General features: G+C 39.6%; 1 protein-coding gene and 1 long non-coding RNA gene across 7 annotated transcripts in view; one reads left to right on the top strand and one right to left on the bottom strand.

The window, feature by feature from the left end:
- The window catches only part of PIK3R5 (phosphoinositide-3-kinase regulatory subunit 5), an 88,366-nt gene that overhangs the window by 25,725 nt on the left and 43,406 nt on the right, over positions 1-19,235 (top strand). The gene's annotated exons all lie outside the window — the stretch shown is intronic.
- LOC144335321 (uncharacterized) lies at positions 2,749-17,049 on the bottom strand. The gene is made up of 2 exons (XR_013406096.1): positions 16,886-17,049; positions 2,749-4,145 (listed from the first exon to the last, which is right to left on the bottom strand). It is a non-coding gene; the product is annotated as an uncharacterized LOC144335321 (long non-coding RNA).

Here is a 19,235-nt window from a genome sequence, read left to right as displayed (position 1 = left end):
GCTGAGGCAGGAGAATCACTTGAACCTGGGAGGCGAGTCGAGATTGCGCCATTACATTCCAGCCTGGGCAACAAGAGTGAAACTTCGTCTCAAAAAAAAAAAAAAAAACCCCACAAAAACAAAAAACAAACAAAAAAACCTCAGCAGGCAGGAGGCTGGGAACTGTGGTCGTTTTGTGTATGGGATCTTCAGGAAAGTGTTACGAGGCTGCTGTTTGCTGGTGTCCCTTGGTGAGTTTTCCTGGGTCCTGTCTTGTCAGGGGTGAGCTCTGAGGATGGCCAGTGGTTGCTTTGGGATTGTTCTTAAGCCTTCTTGCAGCGGCTCTGAACTTCATAATGTACCACGGTGGAGAGAATCCTCTCCCATTTTATGGTCAAATAAACGGGTCCAGAGAGGTTCCCCATTCCCTAAACGGTCCCCAGTGAGGCGAGAAGGGCAGGGCCTCCCATGTGCCCAACTGCTTGCCCCAGGTGGGCTGAGCTCTGCCCCTGGGTTTTCATCATTGCAGGGGTCCTGATATCACACCTTCAGCCAGGCCCCCATCTCCCAGGGGAAGCAGGCTTAGGGGCTGCCCTCCTGAAGTCATACAAGAAGTCTGATATGAGCGATTAGAAACTCCCCACAGCTCTCTGGGGGTTGTTTTTAAAAGGAATTAAACTGTCCGGAGAGAGATGTGTAAGACTAAGCTGAGATGGGGGCCAGCGTGAGAACTGAAACACTATTTGGAGCTTTCCAGAAATACTCAGATTGGAGGAATCTGGAGTAGGGAAGGATATTGGGGCAGGAAGGTGACCCCTTCTCACACCAGGGCTCCTGAATACATGAATATCAAAAGGCAGTGACAGGCCTTGGGAGAGGGAGGGGCCATGTTGCCATTCCCCTGGATTGCACAGCTTCTCGGGAGCAGAGATTCTCAGCCAGGCATCTGTGAACTTGGATGGGGAACACGTGGCATTGTTATTTTCACTCACCTGTAACTGAAGTTCACATTTGAACGTAGGCAAAAACCACAGTCATACCAGTAGCACCTGTGACTTTGTCACCAACAGAAATCCAGATGTTTTTGTGTCACTTTGAGGTTGCAGATACCTCAAATGTCATTCATGCTCTTCACTACGTTTAGGTGATCATAGTAATTAGACTCCCTGCTGGTCTTTTGTTATTTCATGTGTTAATGAGAAGAACATAGACTCCCATTTCGTAAAGCTGATGATTTAAAAATAGTTTGACCATTGTATTTCAACGTCAGTCATTTCCTTTGCAATTCTGTGTATTTTATTTCATGCATTTAAAGCATTATTCTGAAGAAGGGTCTGTAGATGTCAGACTGCCAAATGGTCCCACAGTGCAAAAAAGTTTAGGAATTCCTACTCCTGGAACAATTAGGTAGAGAATTCGAGGTGTTCCTTGACAGCTGGGGAGGGCTTTGGTGGTCGGCAAGCCTGAGTTAGCATCATCGCTCTCACTTGCTGTAGATCCTGAGAAAGTGACTTTATCTCTCAGAGCCATCATTTCCTTATGTATAAAATAGAGATGAAGAATGACTACCTGAAAGGATTGTCCTATGTGAAAGTGCCTGCCTCTTCCAGCGTCTGACAGGTAGTAGGAACTCACTGTAGGTAGTAGCTGGTGGCAGTAGCACCAGCTTATATAAGCCCATGAGACTCAAGCAGGATTCTCTCTTATTACAGAGGAAACTCCAGGCTACATTCATTTCTTACCTGTGCCTCATGTAGAAGGGTAAACTTGGGTCATACCTGGATACTGTCTCTCATCTTTTTTCTTTTGCTCTGAGCAGGTAGCTCCCACGTATCCAATATGAATCTTGGTCCATAAATTCAAGTATTTGAGAAATGAAATTTCAAATATATACTTGAAATGCTTCAAGTATATTTGAGAAATGCTTGGTATGTCCACACAGTGAAATATTACTTGGTCATAAAAAGGAGTAAGTACTGTTACATACTACGACATGGATGAACCTGGAAAACATGCGCTAAGTGAAACAAACCAGATGCAAAAGACCACGTATCATATGACTTCATTTATATGAAACGTCCAGAATAAGCAAACCCATAAAGACAAAAAGTAGATGAGTGGTTGCCAGAGTTAATAAGGGGAGGGAGAATGGAGAGTGATTGCTAATAGGTATAGGGTTTCTTTTTGAAGTGATGAAAATGTTCTGGGATTAAATAGTTGTGATGGTTACATACTTAGTGAGTATACTAAAAGCCACTGAAGTGTATACTTTAAAATGTAAAGTTTATGTTATTAAGTACAGCTCAAGAAAAAAGGTAAAAATCATTCTCTAACCTATGGACATTGAAAAGATAATAAAAGAATATTATGAACAACTCTATGCCCACCAGTTTGGTAACTTAGATGAAATGGAATAATTTCTTATTTCTATTAAAACTCATACAAATAGACGTAGATTATCTGAATAGGCCTGTATCTATTAAATAAATTGAATCAATAATTGATAATCTTCCAAAACAAAAAGTTTCAGGCCCAGAGGGTTTCACTGGTTAATTCTACCAAACATTTAAAAAAAATGGCTAGGTGCGGTGGCTCACACGTGTAAGCCCAGCACTTTGGGAGACTAAGGCAGGCAGATCACCTGAGGTCAGGAGTTCAAGACCAGCCTGGCCAACATGGTGAAACCCCATCTCTACTAAAAATACAAAAAAATTAGCTGGGCATGGTGGCAGGTGCCTGTAATCCCAGCTAGTCGGGAGGCTGAGGCAGGAGAATTGCTTGAACCCGGGAGGTGGAGGTTGCAGTGAGCCGAGATCACGCCATTGCACTCCAGCCTGGGCAACAAGAGTGAAACACACACACACACAAGAAAAAATGGTGGCAACTCTCTACAGTCCATTCCAGAAAATAGAAGAAGAGGGAATGCTTCCTGACTCATTCTATGAGGCCAGCATTACCTAATACCAAAACCAGACAAAAATATTACAAAAAAGGAAAACTACAGATCAATATCTTTCATTAATATAGATGTGAAAATCCTCAACAAAACATTAGCACATTGAATCCAACGATACATGAAAAGAATTATAAATCACAGCCAAGAGGGATTTGCTCTGGATATGCAAGGCTGATTCAATATTTGAAAGTCAATTAATGTAGTTAATTACATCAACAGGCTGAAGAAGAAAAATCATAAAACTAGACACAGAAGAAACATTTGACAAAATCCAATACCTGTTTATGATAAAAATTCTCAGCACACTAGAAATAGAGAGGAACTTCTTCAGCCTGATAAATACTTACATGAAAAACCTACAGCTAACATTATGGTGAGAAACCAGATGTTTTCCCATTAAGATTGGGACCAAGGCAAAGGTGTCTTCGCTTACCACTCATATTTAACATCGTACTGGAAGTCCTACCTAATGCAAAAATATAAGAAAAGGAGATGAAAGGTATACAGATTGGGAAGGAAGTTTCTGTTCACCAATAACATGATTGTCTATGTATAAAATCCCAAAGAATTAACAACAACAAACAACAACATAACCTGGAACTAAGCAATTGTAGTAAGGTTGCAGAGTGCAAGACAAATACCCGAAAGTCAAGTGCTTGCCTATATACCAGCAATGAACAATTGGAATTTGAACTAAAAATACAATACCATTTACATTAGCACCAAAAAAATGAAATAATCAGATATGAATCTAACAAAATATATGTAAGATTTATATGAGAAAACAACAAAATGGATGGAAAAAATCTACAAAAATCTAAATAAACGGAGAGGTATTCCATGTTCATGTATAGGAAGACTCGCTGTCAGTTCTTCCAACTTTATCTATAGACTCAATGCAATCTCAATCAAGACTCCAATAAATTACTTTGTGAATATTGACAAACTCATTCTAACACTTATATGAAAAGAAAAAGACCTAGAATAAACAACACAATATTGAAGAAGAACAAAGTCAGAAGATTGACATTACTAACTTACTAAGACCTGCTATAAAGACTTACAAGACTTACTATAAAGGCGCATCCATACAATGGAATATTATTCAGTAGAAAAAGAAAAGAGCTATCAAACCATGAAAAAACGTGGAAGAACCTTAAGTGCATGCATATTGCTAAATGAAAGAAGTCAATCTGAAAAAAACTACATACTGTACAATCCCAACTATGTGATGTCCTGGAAAAGGCCAAACTATGGAGGCAGTAAAAAGAAGAATGGCTACCAGACACTGGAGGGAGTAGGATGAATAGATGGAGTATAGGGGATTTTCTGGGCAGTGAAAATATTCTGTGATACTGTAATGTGTATTGATGTGATATATTTGGAGAAACCCATGGAATTGTACAACACAAAGAGTGTACCCTAATGCACACTGCGGACTTCAGTGACTACTCTTATATCAATATTGGTTTATTAATTTTAACGAATGAACCACGCTAATGGAAGATATTAATAATAGAGGAAACCGTGGGCAGGAGGGGAAAGGAAAGGGACTATATAGGAACTCTTTGTACTTTCTGTTTAATATTTCTATAAACCTAAAACTACTTTAAGAATTAAAGTCTATAAAAGAAAAAGAAATAACCACTTTCTTCTTCTTCTTCTTCTTCTTCTTCTTCTTCTTCTTCTTCTTCTTCTTCTTCTTTCTTCTTTCTTCTTTCTTCTTTCTTCTTTTTTTGAGATGGAGTCTCGCTCTGTTGCCCAGGCTGGAGTGCAGTGGCGCAATCTCAGCTCACTGCAAGCTCTGCCTCCCGGGTTCATGCCATTCTCCTGCCTCAGCCTCCTGAGTAGCTGGGACTACAGGCGCCTGCCACCATGCCCGGCTAATTTTTTGTATTTTTAGTAGAGACGGGGTTTCACTGTGTTAGTCAGGATGGTCTCGATCTCCTGACCTCGTGATCTGCCCGCCTCGAGCTCCCAAAGTGCTGGGATTACAGGCGTGAGCCACTGCGCCCAGCCTTGTCTTCTTACATTGACTGAAATCTGATGCAAAGCCCCATCCTGCCAGGAGCTGTCCAGGAGCTCAGAGCTATTCACTTTCCTGCCACAAACCTTCCTCAAGGTGGTTGCCTTCTTAGTTAGCGTGGAGATAGAGTAAGGGGAGGGCACAATGTACAGAAAGAAATACATTCATAGAAATATAAATTGTCCTGTATTTGTACTCTGAGGTCTTAGGAACAGCTCTGGGGAAGCTTGGGTTCTGACCTGAATTTCTTCCTTTGGCCTCTGGCAGAGGAAACACGGAAGGAAGCAGGTCTCCCAGGCAACCTGCCCACACAGTGGGTGGCCAAAAACGACTCGTTCAACACCTCTGAAGACTGACTCACTGGGACGTTGCAATAGACGTGATTTCCCCTTGAAGCCAGAGGAATATCCCCGATTGCTCATATGGTCATAACATCATGGGCACATATTTGGGCGGGGCTTTGGTTTGCACACTCATGTAACTTTCCAGGGAGAATCTGCCCAGACCCTCTGCCAGGCACTGGGGTTAGAACCATTATGGTAGATGGGACACTGACGTCAGAGCTGAAAGCCCGCTAGAGAAATAGGCGGTTACAATGCAGGCACAGTGGAACCAGAGAGGCTCTGGGAGCTGAAAGGGTGGGGGTGGACATGCAGCCAAGCCTGGGGGTCAGAAGTTCTCCCCTGAAGAAGTGACCTGGAAATGGAAGACAGAAGAATGCATGTTAGGATCCACATCAGAAGCAGGGAAACATGGGCGAAATGTTTCAGGCAGAGGCAGCACATGCAGGAAGAAGTTGTTATGGAGAGGAAAGGTAAAGTTTTGATACTGGCCAGGGAAGAAGGGCACAGACCTCTTGGAGTCTACTGAGCCATGTTATGGGCTTGAGTTTTGATTCAAGGCAATGAAAACCCATAGGAAAGGTTTCAGAGGGCCAGGAGAGAATGATGGAATCAGATAAGCTTTCTCAGAGACAACCGTGCAAAGAACAACATGTATACTGTGGTTCTATTTATATTAAAGAAAACCCATGATACGACTTATTGTGTTGATCTATGTGTGCTTAAATCATCAGTACCAGATTGTCTTGATTACTGTAGCCCTAGAGCAAATCTTGAAGTCAGATAGGATGAGTCGTTCACCTTTGTCCTTTCCCAAACCGTGTTAGCTATTTTAAGTCTTCGGTATTTCTGTATACCAAAGGCGTATTATCCATTTCTATTTTTTAAGGTTTGCTGAGATACTGACCGGGATTGCATTGAATCCATAGATGAACTTGGAGGAAAACTGTCATAATATCAATATTGAGTCTTCTGACTCATAAGTATGGCATATCTCTCCACGTATTCATTGATTTATCTTAGCAATGTCTTGTAGTTTTAATGGTGGGGGTTTTCCACATTCTTTGGTAAACTCCCTAAGAATTTCAGCTTTTTGATGCTATTATGAATAGTGTTTCTAAAAGCTTCACTTTCTAATTAGTAGTTATTAACACATAGAAGTACAATTGACTTTTAAATACTGACTTTGTATTCTGCAACCTTGATAAATTCAAGTATGGTAGTTTTTCATAGATTCCTTAGGATTTTCTAAGTATACAGTCATGTCATCTCAGAGTAAAGACGGCATTACTTCTTCCTCCCTGATATATATGTGTTTTTTTCCTTGCCTCATGGCAATAGCTATGACCTCCAGTACAATGTTGAATAGAATTGGTAAGAACACACATCCTTGCTTTGTTCCCAATAGTAGGTGAAAAGCGTTCAGTTTTCACCTTTCAGTATGATGTTAACAATAGATTTTTCATAGTTGCTCTTTATAAGTTCAAGCAGTTCCCTCTTACCGAGAGTTCTTATAAACGGGGGTTGAATGTTTTCAAAGGTTTTGTATGCATCTATGAAGTGGCTATGTGATTTTTTTTCACTCTTCTTTATTAATGTGGTGAATTACATGAATTTTTGAAAGTTAAAGCAACTTTCCAAATACAGCATTCCAAGTGGATAAGTCCCATTTGGTCTTTTTATATATTTTTACTTATTTTGGAAATGATTATATTTATGTATCTCTAGACTTCATTTTTAACTGTGTTGTTAGGAATTTTTGCATCTTGAAATGTAAAATTAGAGATATTGATCTGTAATATTCTTTGTTTGGTAGTGTTCTTGTCTGGTTTCAACATCAGGATTATGCTGGTTTCTTCAATGAACTGGGAAGTGTTTCCTCCTCCTCTATTTTATGAAAGAATTTGAGTAAGATTGATAATATTTCTTTCTTAAAGATTCGATAGAATAGCTTTTTAAAAAACATTTTTAGTAATACATGTCTGCTGGTGACCATCTCTTCAGCGTCTTTTTGTCTTTGAATGTCTTTATCTTCATTATTTAAAAGTAGTTTTATCTATGACTCTCTTCACTTCCCAACCCCTTTGATTATTTTTATAGTTATTTTCATGAAAAATTTGCAAACATTAAAATGTAAAAACTTTAACTGTACAATTTCAACAAATGTATATATCCATGTCACCCACAGACCTAACAATATATAAAACATTTCAATCATACCATTAAGTTTCCTAATTTTTGTTTTTGAAGAATATTTCCACTGGATATAGAATTTTAGGTTGAAAGTCCTTTTGTGTTTTGTTTTCCTTTAAGCGCTATAAAGATGTATATCACTGTATCCTAGTTTGCGTTGTTTCTAAGGAGAAGTTAGTAGTTTTTCTGATTGTTGTTTTCCACATACAATGTGTCTTTTTCTTCTGGCTGCTTTTTGAGATTTTCTCTTTATCTTTGATTTTCAGCAATTAACTGTGATGTACCCAGGTGTGGTTTTCTTTGCACGTATCCTTCTTGGGTTTTTAGAGCTTCCCAGATCTATGGGTTCATATTTTTTATTAAATTTGGGAACATTTTGGCCATTATTTCTTAAAATATTTTTCTGCCGCCATTTTCTTTCTTCTCTCTTTTTGAGACATCAGTTACGTATCTCTTAGAACTTTTGGTTGTGCTCAGAGGTCACTGATACGCCGTCCATATTTTGAAAACCTTTTTTATTTTCTATGTTTTAGTTTGAATGGTTTCTATCGTTTAGGTTCACTGATCTTATTTTTGCATGAATGGTTTCTATCGTTTAGGTTCACTGATCTTATTTTTGCATGTCCAGTCTTTTATTCAGTCCATCCAATGAACTTTTCTTTTCAGAGGTTGTGTTTCCCTCTGGTAATAGATTTCCATTTGGTTCTTTTAAAATAGCTTCCAGGCTGGGCGCAGTGGCTGACGCCTGTAATCCCAGCACTTTGGGAGGCCGAGGCGGGCAGATCACCTGAGGTCGGGAGTTCGAGACCAGCCTAACCCACATGGTGAAACCCTGTCTCTACTAAAAATACAAAAATTAGCTGGGCATGGTGGTGCGTGCCTGTAACCCCAGCTACTTAGGAGGCTGAGGCAGAAGAATTGCTTAAACCTGGGAGGCAGAGGTTGCAGTGAGCCAAGATCGCGCCACTGCACTCCAGCCTGGGCAGCAGAGTGAGACTCTGTCTCAAAAAAAAAAAAAAAAAGAAGGTTTCCAGTTCCCTTCTGAGATTTCTCCATCTGTTAACTTGCTCTCTCCATTTTTCCTTGAAATCTCCAAACATATTCATAATAAAGTCTTTGCCTCCTAATTTCAACATACCTACTGTCTTTGGGTTTATTTTATTCAATTACTTCCCTAGTAATGAATTGCATTTTTCACATTTTTCTTCATTTTCATCTGTCTAGTAATTTTTTCAGTGTATTCTAGGCATTATGGATGCTACACTGTTGAGCATCTGGATTTTCTTGTTTTTCTTTAAAGAATTGTATTCTGGCAGGCCGGTGGATAAGCAGGATCCTTTCAAGTGTTTCTTAAAATTTAATGGATGTCTAGATGTCAAGCATTGCCTTTCTAGGATCTCAGTTGAATACCTGAGGTATCCAGTGAGATTCCTCCACCCTGGCTGATTGGAAATCTAATGTCTTCTAGCACTGTGCAACTTGTAGAACCTCTGTTCAACTCCAGGCTTTCCAGTAGCTGTTACTGCCAGGCTTCATGAGGTCTTACCCTGCATGCACAGCTTAGTATTCAGCTAATGTCTTCTTGAGCTCTTCTTTTTCACATTTCCCTCTTTTCCAGTTCTTTGCCCCACACATTCCAGCCGTTTCTAGAGTTCCAAACTCCAATTTCTGTCTCCTCAACTCGGAAAGCCCTCCGTACTCTGCTTGGGTTCTACCTCTATGCTTCAAACCATGGAAGTGCCTTCCAGCAGAATCCCAAGGAAATCAAGAGGCTCCCCTTGTGTGTTTCCCTTCCCTCAGGGATTACAGTCCTGCGTTTGCCTGTTGCCCAGTGTCTATAAACAGTTGCTTCAACTGTTTTGAGTAGTGTTACAATTGTCCATGGAGGGAGGCTTAGTTCTGTGCTAATTATCCCTTCTCGTCTGATGGTGAAAGTACCCCTTCTTTGGGGTGGACTCTCGAATATCACCTCTTTTATGAGATAAATCTATTGAGTACGATCTGTGGGATTTTAAAAAATAAAGTTTTTAGAAGGATAAAGATCAGAATATTGGCAGTGGTTATTCTGGATAGTTTTAAAGCTTATATTTTAACATTCTAAACTTATCTGTACAAGACTTTGAAGTTTGGTTTTTAAATTAGACCTTTACATTTTGAGATAAATCATGGATTCATATGTAGTTCTATGAAATAATAAAGAGAGATCCTTTGTACCCTTTTATCAGTTTACTCCAATGGCAACATCTTGCAAAACAAATAGGACAATATCACAACCAGGATATTGACCTTGATACAGTCAAAATACAGAATATTTCCATCACCATAGGGATCCCTCATGTTGCCCCTTTTTAGCCACACCCACTTCCCTCCTGCCCTTGCCCTAATGCTAACCCCAGCAACCACCAGTATGTTCTCCATTTCTATAATTTTGTCACTTCAAAAGTATTATGTAAGGAAATAATATATTATGCATTCTTTTGCATTGACTTTGTTTTTATTCAGCATACTTTTCTGGACGTTAACCTAGGTTGTTGTGTGTATCAATAGTTATTTCCTTTCGATTGCTGAGTAATATTCGTAGTATAGATGGACCATAGTTTGTTGAAGACGTTTAGTTTGTTTTCAGTTTTTGGCCGTTTTGAGCAAAGCTGTTATAAACATTCATGTATAGGTTTTTGTATGAACGTAAGTTTTCCTTCTTTGAGATAAATGCTCAGGAGCGCAATTACTGGGCCACACGGTAGTTTTAATGTACGTTATTTAGTGTTATAAATTTGTCTCTCAGAACTGCTTTAACTGTGTCCCACCAGTTTTGATACATTGTATGTTCATTTTCATTCCTTCAGTGAATTTTTGGATTTCCCTTGAGACTTCCTCTTTGGCCCATGAATTATTTAGAAGTTGGTTTAGTTTTTGAGTATTTGGAGATTTTTCTGTGATCTTTCTATTATTGATTGCTAGTTTGATTCCGTTGTGGTCATAGAATGCACTCTGCATGATTCCATGATTCCAGTTATTTTTAAGTAATTGAAATTTTGGTTGTTTTAAGGCTCAACTTATGATCTATCTTGGTTTATGTTTCACAGGTACTTAAAAAAATGTATGTTCTGCTGTTGTTAGGTGGAGTGCTCTATACATGTTGATTAGATCCTGTTGATTGATGTGTTGTTGAATTATTATGCATCATTGCTGATTTTCTTTTTTCTCTTTTTCTTTTCTTTTTTTTTTTTTTTTTGAGATGGAGTCTCGCTGTGTCACCCAGACTGGAGTGCAGTGGCGCGATCTCTGATTTTCTTTATAGTTGTCCTATCAGTGGTTGAGAGAAGGATGCTGAAGTCTGCAATTATTTCTTGTTTTTTATTGTTTTAAAATTCGATCGCTTTTGGGGTACAGGTGACTTTTGGTTACATGGATGAATTGTATACTTGTTAAATCTGGGATTTTAGTGGACTCACCATCTGAGTAGTGTACATGGTCCCCAGTAGTTGGTTTTTCATCCCTCACCCCCTTCCATGTCTCCCCCATTCTGAGTCTATGATGTCCATTATACAACTCTGTATTCCTTTGCAAACACATAGCTTACCTCCCACTTATAAGTGAGAACATGTGGTATTTAGTTTTCTATTCCTGCCTTTAATTTACTTGGGATAATGGCCTCCAGCTTCATCCATGCTGCTGCAAAGGACATGATTTTGTTCTTTTTTTTTGACTGCATAGTATTCCATTGTGGCAGTCCCCATTTATAATTATGAGTTTCTCTATTTTTTCTTTCTGTTCTCTCGGTTTTTGCTTCACATATCTTTTTGTTGTGAATACATTTAGGTTTGCTGTGTCTTTTAGTGAATTGAGCTTATGTCATTATATAATGTCCCTCTCTGCTTCTGGTAATTCTCTTTGCTCTGAACTCCACCTTATCTGATATTAATATAGCCATTGCTGCTTTCTTTTAATTAATGCTTACACGATATATATTTTCCCACCCTTTTACTTTCGATTTGTCTATATATTTATATATAAAGTGAGTTTCTTATAGACAGCAAATAGTTGGGTTATGTTTTATAATTCACTACAAATCTCTGTCTTTTAATTGGCTTATTTAGTCCATTTAAATATAATGTAATTGTTGATATGCTAGGGCTCAAGTCTGCTATTTTATTATTGGTTTTGCATTTTTTCCTATGGACTAATTGAATGTTCTTCAGAATTCGTTTTTTATTTTATCTATAATGTTTTTATATGTATTTTGAATGGTTGCTCTATATATTGTTACTTACCACAGGCCACTGTTATCATTTTGCCAGTCCTAGTGAACTATACCTCCCTTAATTTCCCTTTACGTGCCCTCATTGATAATATGATTGTCTTAAATATTTACTCTGCATGCATTTAATGCTACATCAGACTGTGTTATTTTTTATTCAGCCATCTAAGATAACTTAGAAAACTCAAGAGGAGAAGGAAAGTCTATTGTATTTACCTGGATTTTTGCCTTCCTTATTACTTCTTCCTGATATTCCAAGATTTCTTTCTTTTATCATCCTTTTTTTCTGTTTAGAGAATTTCCTTTGGCTATTCTTCTAGAGTAGGGATGCTGGTGACAAATTCTCTCAGTTTGTCTTCCTCTGATAATATCTTGATTTCCTCTTCATTCCTGAAGGATATTTTGCTGAATATTGGACTATAGGCTGACAGTGCTTATCCTTCAGCAATTAAAATGTTATTCCACTTCCTTCTAGCCTTCATAATTTTTGATGAAAAGTACACTGTCATTCAAATTATATGTCATCTAAGGTAAGGTGTTATTTCTGTCTTGATCCTTTCAAGATTTTTTCTTTGTCTTTAGTTTTCAGAATTTTGACTATGAGATGTCTTGGTGTGTATTTCTTAGCTTTATCCTGTTTATGGTTCACACAGCCTCTTAAAACTGTAGTTTTATATATTTTGCCAAATTTGGCAAGTTTTAGGTGATTATTTATTCAAGTACTTTTTCAGCCCTGCCTTCTTTCTCCTCTCCTATTGGGACTCCAATTATAGACATTTTGTTAGATCCCCTGTTTTAGTCCCACAGGTGTCTGAGGCTTCGTTCATTTTTCTTCATTTGTTCTCTGTTGTTCAGATTAGATAATGTGATTGTTATATATTCAAGTTCACTGATTCTTTCTTCTATCCCCACCATTCTTTTTCCTATACCTCTCCATTGAGCCCACCCATTGAGGTTTTTTTTTTTTAATTTCAGTTATTTTCTTTCTCAATTCTATATTTTTATTTAATACTTACTTATATCTTCTATTTCTTTGCTGAGACTTTCCTATTTTTCATTTGTCTTAAAAGAGTTTAAGCTCATTGAAGCATTTTTGCTGATGACTGCTTTAAAATCTTTGTCAGGTAATTTAAAAAATCTGTCACATTGGTGTTGGCATCCATCATTATCTTTTCCCATTCAGTTTGAGATATTCCTTCTTCTTGATGTGACAAGTTATTTTTTATTGAAATGTGGACATTTTGGGTATCGTGATAGTTATGAGGCTCTAATTTTTGTTTAAACCTTCTATTTTATCTAACACATCTCCAACAGGAGAAGAGTGGGGGGCACTGCCTCATTACCAGGGGTAGAAGTTCAGGTTCCACACTTAGCCTCCATTGCCAAGTTTTAAGTGATTATTTCTTCAAGTACTTTTTCAGCCTGGCCTTCTTTCTCCTCTCCCACTGGGACTTCAACCACATGAATGTTAGACTTTTTGTCTGACATTACTAATGAGTGGCATGAGAGTTCCAGCTTCCTATTAGGTTTTGTCTTTGTTTGTGCTGCTATAAAGGAATACCCGAGGCTGAGTCATTTATGAATAAAAGAGGTTTATTTGGCTCACAGTTCCACAGGCTGTACAAGAAGCATGGCGTCAACATCCACATCTGGTGAGTGCCTCAAGCCACATGCAGTCATGGTGGAGAGTTAAAAGGAGCTGGTGTAAAGAAATCACATGGTGGGAAACTGGGTGCAGGGGAAATGTGCCAGGCTATCAGGGGAACTAAGCTGGTTCCCAACCAGTTCTCAGGAATGAAGAGTGAGTACTCACTCACTCCCATGAGAATGACACGAAGCCATTCATGAGAGATTGGCTCCAACCATCCAAGTAACTCTCACCAGGCACCACCTCCAACACTGGAAATCAGATTTCAACGTGAGACTTGGTGGGGCCAAGAAAACATATCCAAGTTCTAACAGGCCTCCACTGAGAAGTCTCTGGCTAGAAAGGGTAGGAGTGCCTCATTACTGCTACATTGCCACCACAGCAGAGGGGATGAACTCATTACTTTTGGGCAGTGTTAAAAGTCTTGACTCCCTACTAGGCTTCCTCTGACATCATCTTATCGTGGAGGTGTCTCTTTACTGTCTGGTGGGGGTGGAAGTCCAGACTCCTCATTGATGTCTACTAACACTGTGAAGTGGGAGGGGGCGCATTACCACTAACGGAGATAGAAGACCTGGCTATCTACTTGGCTTTTTCAGACAGTGCCCATGGCAGGGGATTTGGGGAACCTCATTACAGCCTGGCCAGAGTGGACGTCTAGGCTGATTAATTGGCTTTTGCTGGTGGAGGTGGCACCACAATTTTCCCTGTGGAGTTTGGCTGCAATAGAGCAGGTATTGTCTAAACGTGTCTGTTTTGCTAAGTTGCCTCTTTCTTCAGGCGTTGGCTAGAGAGAGAAGGCTTTTGTGGGGGCTTTATTTTAAATCTGCGCCCATTGGTTTTTTTCAGATTGTGGGCTCTTCAGCTCCAAGTCTGGAATATATAAGGCAAAAAGAAGCCAGGGAACTCACCCACGCCATTCCTTGTCCTCAGGGTCCCTAGCCTGAATGCCTTCTCTCTCTCTTTCAGGGTCTCTTATGTTAGTTTTATATGTAATCTTCAGGGCTTGTAGTTGTATTTTAAATGGAATAGGGAAAAGCATATCTACTTCATTTGCCCAGCACCATTTTTAAATTTTTATGTACATTATCTATGTGATAAAAAACACATAATACTACTATATATTATATGATATATAGTATATATATCATATTATACTATATATAGTGTATATATATAATACTATACTATTATCTATGTGATAAAAACAAGGCATAAAATGTGTATTATGAAAAATATTTATAAAAAATAAAAATTATTCCTATTTTTACCTCCCAGATATAATTGCTGTTAGCATTCTGACGTGTAACCATGTCGGGTAGTGACATGGTTTGGCTCTGTGTCCCCACCCAAATCTCATCTCCAATTATACTCCCATAATTCCCATGTGTTGTGGGAGGGATCTGGTGGGAGATAATTGGAGTCACGGGGGCAGTTTCCCCCATACTGTTCTTGTGGTAGTGAATAAGTCTCACGAGATCTGATGGTTCTATCAGGGGTTTTTGCTTTTGCATCTTCCTCATGTTTCTCTGGCCGTTGCCATGTAAGATGTGCCTTTTGCCTCCTGCCATGATTCTCAGGCCTCCCCAGCCGTGTGGAACTGTAAGTCCAATTAAACTTCTTTTTCTTCCCAGTCTCAGGTATGTCTTTATCAGCAGCATGAAAATGGACTAATACAGGTAGTTTTCCTTTTGACATCGATATAGACATTTTTTTTCAAACTGGAAGCACCTGAGGGTTCTTTTGGTCACCATGACAGCAAATGAACTTGTGCTAGGTAAAGAAAAACAAAAAGAAACTTGACAGAAGGATCCTGGGGCTTCTCATAAACCCAGCTCTTCTGAGCAAAGCTTCCCAAAGCAGTTGCCTCTCTGTCACTTATTCTCTCTCCTCAGCCCATTCCATTTGGTCTTCTCTTCCTGCACTTGTTCCTTCATGGTCACTCAAACCCTCCACGTCACCAAATCCAGTGGTCACTTCTCTGCCCTCATGCTGTAGATCTTGCAGCAGCATTCCTTACTCCCTCCTTGAAACATGCTTGTTATGAATCCTGTGACATCATGTTCTCCTCCTGCTCATGAGCTGCATCTTCTCAGTGTCCTTTTGGTGATACTTCCGGGGCCAACTCTTAACACTGGAGGTGTTCTCCTCACTCTTCTCACATCACATGGTTCACAGCCTCAGTGGTCACAGCACGATGTGAACTCCCAAATAGAGAGCTGTAGCCCAGACCTCTCCACTGGGGTCTGAAGGGGATAGAACTCGGACAAAGCAGGACTCTTCTTCTCCTCTCCCAAATTGTCCTCTCCCCAAACTTCTCCATCTTAGTGAATGTGATGCATCAGTCTGCATTAAAGGAAAAGAAAAAAGGGGATGAAGCATCCAAGGAAAAAGTGCACACCCACTCGGGGACCAAAGTGTACTCAGCCATGATGCAAGCTGTACCAACTTATTATAGAGATTTTGGCCTGAGCCTAAGTCTGGATTGTCTTAATCCATTTCCATCAGACTTAGACATAATGTCAATCCCTGATTCTGGTCTGTCAGTGTTGGTTTCAGTTTGGATTGTATGCATTCCTTTTTTCTCTATCTATCTATCTATCCATCCATCCATCCATCTACTATCTATCATCTATCTATCTATCTATCTATCTATCTATCTATCCATCTATTATCTAACTATCTATCTGGTATGTTTGGTGAGAAGTTGGGAGAGACTGCATCAGTGCCTGATGCCCTAATGTCATAGTAAATGGTCCTTTAGAGTTCTAGAGAGTTCTAGACTGGGCTAAACGGGACTCTTGACATCAGTGTTTGTTTCATAAAAAGTTGCAAAAACCACACCTGGCCAAGTATCAGGAGAAGTGTCTGATTTCAGTTCTGTCCACAAACGCTGAGGAGTGTTTGTTTTCTTGTTAGAGAGGTTTCGCTCTAAAGCATATTCATGAATGGGATTGGCGGGGCGGGGAGGGGAGAAATGGAGAGATTTTTCTTGCATAATTGAGCAAGAGTTCAAAGAGAGTAAAAAGGAGACTAGAGAAAATGGGTGTGCCCATGTCTGAAAACAATGACCTGCTGTCAGATTAATGGGGAGAAGATGGGGTGGTAAATCGTTTATCACTCTGGAAGAGAAGAAAGTCTGTGCAAGGGAAAAGATAATGGATTGGACTGCTCTACCCCAAACTTATTCTGATAGTAAAGCATCTAGAAGTCACAGTGCTCTGGAAGAATAAAAATCTTCCTTGCCCAAAACTATGAAATATTCATGTCTGTCTTACAAACTAGAAATGATTCTATCTGTAGAAAGTGAGCAGCCCATGTCAGACTGCAGGTGGCTCACGCCTGTAATCCCAGCACTTTGGGAGGCTGAGGCCAGCAGATTGCTTGAGCTCAGGAGTTCAAGATTAGCCTGGTAACATGGTGAAACCCCACCTCTACAAAAAATAAAAAATAAAATTTAGCCAGGCATTGTGACATGTGCCTGTAGTTCCAGCTACTTGAGAGGCTGAGGCAGGAGGATCGCTTGAGCCCAGGAGGTCAAGGCTGCAGTGTGGTATGATCACACCACTGCACTCCAGCCTGGAAGGCAGAGCAAGACCCTGTATTGAAAAGAAACGAAAAGAGCAAAGAAAAGAAAAGAAAAGAGAGCAGCCTGCAATAAAACAAATTTGTCACAACCGCAATCTTTTTCCACATCCAGAAAAACCAGAAAGCTGCCAATATATGTGTAATTGGCCTTTCTTGAGTTTTTACATTTACATTCATTTGCTGCTTTATTCTCCTGTGCACATTTGCTAACAATTAAGATGGGTTCCATATTTAAAGGTGGCAGGATTAAACAGTCTCCAGTGTAAGTGCCCATGGATTAGTCCAAGCACCCAGAGAATTTGGTTGCTGCCTGGAGCTTATTCCTTGTTTTATTGTTATAGTCTTCCTCTGGTTTCTCAGTTTGGCAGTAATTTCAGTTTGCCCACCCCTGGCTCCAGTATAGCTGCTCTTACTTGCATGGAAAAGCTAAATTGCCTAGAGCATACTTCATTTACCAGCTGAGAGAATGCTCTGTACCTCAGTCTCCTCATCTGTAAAATGGGGGTAAGGAGGATCTACCTCACATGGATTTAATGACTGAATTCACAGAAACACCTAGAATGGTGCCTGCCACGTAGTAAGCTTTCAATTCCTATTAGCTGCTATTCTTAAAATTACATGAAAAGGCGACATTATACATCCTATTGTCTTTTCAGTACTCTACTTGGGTAGAGTGGACCAGATAGACCTTAGTTCAGATCCTCTCTGTGCTATCCGTATGTCCTTGGGAAAGTCTTTTAGTCAACAGGAGCTGAACTTCCTCATCTCTGCAAGTTCAGAGTGTTCTAGAGTAGCTCAAAATAAATGGGATCATGTGCTTCAAGCCCTAAGCACGGTATCTGGCCCAGGGTCAGTACTGTGTACATGTTAGCATCTTTCTCCTTCCCCATCCTTCATCCTTATCCCATTTCTTCTTGGTCTTGACCACAACTGTGGTCTTGGTCTTCCCAAGCATTCCTGTGTCCCTTCCTTGGTAAAGAAGGGCTTGAGCAAAGTTAGGGGGAGGTGGGCAGTCTTACCTCTGCTTCTTCAGTGGTTCTTTCTTTTGGTACATCTCTGCTTCATCTTCTGCCCTCCCTGGACCTCCATGCCATGTCCACCTACCTTTTCACATTTCCTCCCTCTCCTGGCCCCAGAGTCCTTCTCCTGCCCACTAGCTACCGTCACTGCTGTAATAGACTCATCTGGTGGCTAAATCATCCTCCAAGAATCTTACATCTTGAAAAATAAGCTAGGACAGAGGAAGTGAACAGCCCTAACCCAAGGAGAATGAATCACTAACAATGGAAAACTCAGCCAATTTTTATGCAAGACGTCTTCCCTGGAAGCCTCAAATTACAACACTGAGACCAAACAGTACACTCAGCCCTTTAAGTCTCTAGAAACCAGTAGATATGACTTCCTATTAACACGACATAGGAAAGAACATGGGCTTTGAGAGTCACGCCAACTTTGCATGGACTTCAAGCTCAGGCCATAGGAATTGTGACCATAGGAACTTGAGTGAATAAATGGCTTACCTTCCTTGAGCTGCAGGAAATGTAAATAATTATGACAATGTCAAAGGGTGCTTGTGATTATCAAACTAAGTAATCAATGTCTTGGGGATTGACCGAATGTTAATTCAGTTTCAATGTAAGTAATCAATGTCTTGGGGATTGACCGAATGATTGATAATTTGATAATCAATTATGATTATCAGACTAAGTGAAAACGCCCACATAGTACCTGACACAGATCAGCCACTCAATAATTACCTTCCTCCTTTTCTTCCTTCCTCCCTCCCTCCTTTTCTGTCACCCTCCCACCCTCCCTCCTTCCCTCCTTCCTTCCTATTCTCCAGGCTGAAACTTACAAAGAATGAACAAATCGGGTGGTTTGTTTTTGCTGTTGAGTTATATAGGAGTTCTTTATATATCCAGGATGGTAGCCCTTAATCAGATATATGATTTGCAAATATTTTCTTCCATTCTGTGGCTTGCCTTTTCACTCTGTTGATTGTATCCTTTGATGCACAGAGTTTTAAATTTTGACATTTAACTATTTTTTCTTTTGCTGCCTGTGCTTTTGGTGTTATATCCAAGAAATCTTTGACAAATCCAATGCGATGAAGCCTTCCCCCAATTTTTCTTCTAAGAGTTTTATAGTTTTAGCGCTTTACATTTAGATCTTTGATCCTTTTTGAATTAATTTTTTATGGTATTGAATCTTCCTATCTAACAGCAGAATATGTATTTGCATTT

Source organism: Macaca mulatta, chromosome 16 (genome assembly GCF_049350105.2).
Source record: "Macaca mulatta isolate MMU2019108-1 chromosome 16, T2T-MMU8v2.0, whole genome shotgun sequence".
Lineage (NCBI taxonomy): Eukaryota > Metazoa > Chordata > Mammalia > Primates > Cercopithecidae > Macaca > Macaca mulatta.
Note: the sequence above shows the minus strand (reverse complement) of the source record. Positions and strands in the feature narration are given on the sequence as shown.